Source organism: Theobroma cacao, chromosome 8 (assembly GCF_053813885.1).
Source record: "Theobroma cacao isolate CCN51 chromosome 8, ASM5381388v1, whole genome shotgun sequence".
Classification (NCBI taxonomy): Eukaryota; Viridiplantae; Streptophyta; class Magnoliopsida; order Malvales; family Malvaceae; genus Theobroma; species Theobroma cacao.
In genome coordinates, this window is record NC_142646.1 from 29700737 (window position 1) to 29706736 (window position 6000).

Genomic DNA, 6000 nt, shown 5'->3' on the forward strand with positions numbered 1-6000 from the left:
TTGAGAGAATTCAATTCTTGTCATCCAGTGCTTCTATCTTATACGTCTACTTTCACAATAATCAACCTTTCGCTTATTGAGTGCTTAATTCTTTTGAACTAGTACTTTCTATTTTGTGAGAATCGATAGTTCACTCCTTGACAAGTTGATTCCTTCCTGTTACAAATAAGAAATATAGATTTCTATATTTCAAGGAATCAATACATCATTTTTAGAAGTTGATTCTTCTTTACTGGAACTTGTTTTTAAAGAATTTAAATAATTTTATCTTCACAAATAGCTTTCAAAACTCTTTGGGGAAAGTTCTTCCATTTCAAGGATTTTTCTTTTAGACTCACAACCATATTTTTTAAATCATAGAATTTTTTTCATTTCAAAAATAAAACCAATTTCAAAGCTAACACTCTTTTAATCAATTTCTTTCTATTTTTTGGGAGAATTAAACTTTTAATCAAGGGATTAATTTGAGTTTTCAATCTTTAAGTTGTTTATTTGATGTGAAAAGATGGACAATTGAAGTCAACAAAGCCCCTAGAACACTTTATGCCAATGAAACATATTAGCTTCAAGTTGATTTTCATGAGCATTACCCTTTAGAGGCACCCCAAGTACTCCTTCTTTTTTCGTTTTCATTTTACATTGTTTTCTTATTAATTAAGTAGTGAAAGTGAAAAGATAATTAACAATTGAATGAATATTATGGTATTCTTTTGCTGATTAGGTAAGTGATTTTTGTCCCTCTTACTCTGCTGCATTCTCACATTGATAGCAATGGACATATTTGTTTAGGTATTGGCTACTATTAATTCGTTTGTTAATTAGCACGATTTGTTAACTTATTGTTTCCCTTGCTGCTAACTATAGTTGCTTTAATCAACTAGTTTTTTAATTGTATTGCTTGAAGTTTGTATGATTTTTACAGTTGATATAGAATGATGATTTGTGAAGTTTGACGATCATGAACTGATTATTTGTAATTATAAAGGTAATGGTTCTTTCTTACATATCTCTTTTGAGTTTCCTTTCATCTTTCCTGAAAAAGTGTAGTCATGTGATTTTTGCTAAAGATAATTCTAATTCTAGTGATAGATTTTAAGAAAAGGCATACTGCATAGAAATGTGGTATTATAATATTGGTATTGCAACTTTTATCATTATTGAAAGTGTTTGAGCCAATTATTTATGCTTTGGACTTATACATTTTTGTTCTGTTGTTGTCATTTTTGTTGTTCCTTCATAAACTCAAGCTATGAGTACATAAAGATTCACAATAATCTATGAGTCTATGCCTAAGTTACTTTGAGCTAAGACCCCTTAATTTAGTGAAATTAGGGTTTTAGTAAATTAGTAAATTTAGTGAAAATTAAAATGATTTAAATTAATTAAGGTATTATTAAATTAATTAAACAATTTAATGACAATGGCAGGCTTTCGAAACTAAGTATGGCCTTTTTAAATTGAATATTAAGTAGTTAGGCCATAAGATAAAAGGAAGAGTGTTCGCGGTGTCACGAACTACGCTCCTTCGCTTAAGTATGTGATAACTTATGTGACGCTTGAGTGAACGCTTCCACGTAAGTCAGCCAATAACTCGTTTATATCTTATCAAACATCAACAATAGTAATAAATTAGACTAAGGCAACACACATCGAAATCATAGGGCATGCCGAATGCTATATATGCAACCACTGGGACCAAATAAGAGAAAATGTTTTATGAAAATGAGTACAAAGGGACTAAGGCACACCATTGTTGGGTTATAGGGGCAGCCCTAGATGATTCGCTACAAACATACCTTTACTAGTGAGGCAGCCTAATAATCCACCGATTATTCATCCCCTATAAAGAGTTTATGAGATTTTACAAGTATTCTACTAATAAGTATTACAATGCTTGAAATAAGGACATTCATTTCCTATAACTCTTTTATTATATTTTTTGAAACTTTTCTCTTTTATTATTTCATCTTTATATGTATATATGAAATAAATAGATATTTTATTATTATTATTATTTATGCCTAGCTATTTTTTTCGAATTTAAGTATTTATTTATTTTTACTACATAAGTTTCCTACATTTACATTTTTTTATAACCAAAAATTTTATTTTATAATTATTATTTATACATATATTTTTTCCTAATCTAACCCTTTTTTGTTTATACTGAATTTCTTTCCTATTTTTCTTGTCTACCTAACCTATTTTTATGACTAAATATATTTTATTTATTCTATATTTTCTTTCATTTAAATATATTTCTTTATAACTAAATATTTCCCATTTTTGTACTTAAATATTTTTTGCTTGTAACTAAATATTTAATTACTTTCTACATTTTCTTACCTAAATATGTATGTATATATATTATATCTAAATATTTATTTATTAATATTATTTTAGTTTTTATCAATCTATAATTTTTTGCTTCTCTTCTTTCAATATTCATACCACAAAAAATAAACATCTTTTTTTTATATTTTTTGCCTCATCCTAATCTCATAAAAACACTTACTTTTATTTGTCTATTTTTTAGCTATATTGGGCTCAACTTCATGTAATATTCACCAAAAATCACAATGATCCATATTCACAAAGCAAACCCAAAATAAAAGGATATAAACCATACCTTGTCTGATCTTAAATTGATTTAAGTCAGATGGGCTATAAAGGCTTGCAAGCCCATGTCAACCTTCTCCACGCAAGTCCACACCAACACACTATCAATTTTTTTTTTTTTTTGTAGCTCCTTTTCCTCTCAAAACCATGTCCATTGGACTAAAACCCATTCTCCTCTCACTCCCTAAAACGACGCCATTTGGCAACCGACAACCCTACTAACCCTACATATAAAAACTTCTTTTTCATTTTCCCTCTTCATTTTCCTCCTTTCCCTTCTCTTTCTAGCCATAATTTCTCCCTCTTCTCTTTAACCAAAACCCTACTTCCTTTCTCTCTAAACCTTCACCTTGCTTTTTCTTCCCAACACTGCCATTATCACTGCCGACTTAGCCTCAAAAACTACTCTTTTCCTCACTTTTTCTAAATCCCCTCTTTTTTCTCTCCCTCGATCGAAAAAAATCGTCACAACCCTAAAATCCCTAAATCCTATGAGAAATAGAAAAGAAACCTCCCCTCTATTATACTTCCCTCTGTTTTCTATATATTATTTTTGTTGTATTTTTTGGTATATTTTTTGGTTTTGAATTTTTGATTTGGTTGTGGTATCTCACTGGCTAGCAAGAAGGAAAAGCTAGGAATTTTATGTTGATTCTAGGTTTTTCTTTCTAGGAATTTTTCAGGTTTCTTCAAAATCGACTCCATTTTCGATTTAGGAAGAAGGCAGCTTTTTATAGTTGCCCTTTTGGGTGCTAGGGGTGCCACTTGTGCCTCCCCCCAACACCTTGCTGAGCAATCTCGCCAGACACGGATTTCTCGCATTTAGTAAGGCACAATCGTGCCTAGCAAGGTGCAAACGCATCGTGTTGAGCTGGGCATGGGTTTGTCCTGTGCCCAACTGGCTTTTTGTTACTCCCTTTTTTTTAAAAAAAAAATTCTATTTTCTCATACTTATTCCATTTTCCATAATGTTCTTCAATTTAGTTAGTTTTAATCCTAGCTTGTTAAGTTTAGTCTCATTTGATTAGTTTAATCCATTTTAGTCTCATTTTGACCATGTGGCTCTATTTTTATTAACAGGCCTAGACTTTGGGCCTATTCATTAAGCCTAATGCCTCAAGACAAAACAATCAAACGTAGAGATCTAATTAAACTAGGATTTAAGGTTTAGGGTTTAGGGTTTAGGCCTTAAGTATTAAAATTAAAACAATTTAATCTTATCCAAATAATCAAACGCAGATATCTAATTAAGCTAGAAATTAATTAACCAAAACTAACCAACCAATAATTAAAAATAAAAGCAAGAAAATAATTAAATAAAAATCAAATTAAACAAGCCTAGAATTACAATATCCCTCACACACTTCATTTAAATCTTACTTTTCTTCCTTAATTTATTCCAATGGATTGAATTACTAACCTAGAGTTCTCAATTATTTATAATTCTCACGACCCGGAACCTCCCTCGGGCCCATGACAACCGTCGCGACGTCCCGATTGACACTCATTATCTTGAATGCCAACCGGAACCCTGCAAGGCTTACATATCAGTTTCTTTCCTTTCTTGTGAGCAATCGTTGTTAAACATTCCATTTTAAACAATTAGCGGTCGTTTTCGGCTCAAATAAATCAAAAGATAATTTTTTTTAAAAGGATTTATAGACAAATATCACTATTCAAAATATTGATTAAAATATAGCATTTGTCACTACTCGGAACTCCCCATCGAGCCCGTGACAACAGCCGTAAGGCCTCGACAGACATTCTTCACCCCGAATGTCGATTGAAACCCCGCAAGGCTTAGCATCAACTTTCGCATCTCCCCGGTGAGCAACAGTTATTAAATCTCGCATTTCAAAAAAATCATAAGTCATTTTCAAATAAGAACAATAAAATATTATTTTCTGGCTCACAGGGGTATTTTCGTAATTTTTCGTCAAAAATCTCAAAACTTGCTAAAAATGTAGTAGGTAAGCAGAAAATATATATTTAATGATTTAAAAACAATTAAGTATCTAAAACGTTCATTTGAAAGCAAATTGTTGACAACTAGTACTATTCAAAAATAATAAATAAAATATTCTATTTTCTCATAAAATAAATTTTTATAGAAATATTCGTAAATAATTTTTCGCACATGAAAGTAAAGTAAAAATTGTATGAATAGAAATACAGATAACCAAAATATAAGTTTTGATCTGCAATGACACGTGGGCCCCAATTGACTAAGAGGATGTAAGATTGTGAACTCTTACTTTCTATAATGCAGTTCCGAGCTTAGTTCTCGTCCTACTTGACTATCTACAAACTGTCTTGAGCCTGAAAAATGTATAGGAAGAAGGGGTGAGATTTTATAATCCCAGTGAGTAAACAGATACCATCTAAAGTATCTAAAGCCGAGTAAATGAAGACAATTAAAATAAGTCATCATACCGTAATTTCATTACCTTTCAGTTCATTTCAACTAAATAAAATCAATCCATATAAATCGAGTAATCAACTTGGCTTATGAATTTCTTAAAACTTTGGCTCATGCTAAAACTCATACTCGGTGATACCTTGCGCAGGGCATCCAACCGAATCCGTCAAGGCTGTTAAAATTTTGTATACACTTAAAATATATTTTTAGTTTGAGAAAAATACAATCGTTCCTTGGCGTTGGCTGAGTTCCCCTTCACGTGGTGGTTTGGCGTGAAGTGAACCCTAAGCTTTACCCCAAGAGATACCTTACGCGCCTCTCCGTTCGAGGTAATAATATAATGGAGTTTACCGTGCCCCTCTAATAGGCTGGTCCACAGAACCCCCTCTGCAGTAAATAATTAATATATACTCCACCAATTCAATAAAATTCATTCTAGCATGGCATGGCAATTTATCGCAATCTAGCCTCTTAAGGCTGAATACACAATATAAATAATTCTGACACCAAAATCAGTTTAGCCATTCATGCTCATATATTGTCATAAGCCATTCAATTTAAAACCATAAATTTACAACACAAGCAGACAGTCTCCAATTACTCTATTTCTAAAACCAATATTCGATTTTCCAGAAAATTTATAAAATCAAAATTTCTCTTAAAACATAGCAATTTACCATTTAAACCCATTTTCTATAAAATCACACAATTGTATAAAACTACTATAGATAATTAAGACGATAATAAGTTTACTCACAGTATTAGGAGTAGAAATACTCCTATCTTCCGCCCTCGGGTGCAGTCTCTTACCTGAACCAATTGACTCACCACCTATCCATAATCCATGACACAAAATTCAGTAAATTGTGTCAATTTATCATAAATTATTTCAGGCTTTTATCCATGCGTATGCACTAGATAAGATTTGAAATGTCAAAACAATCGCTTAATTGCGGTGTCCG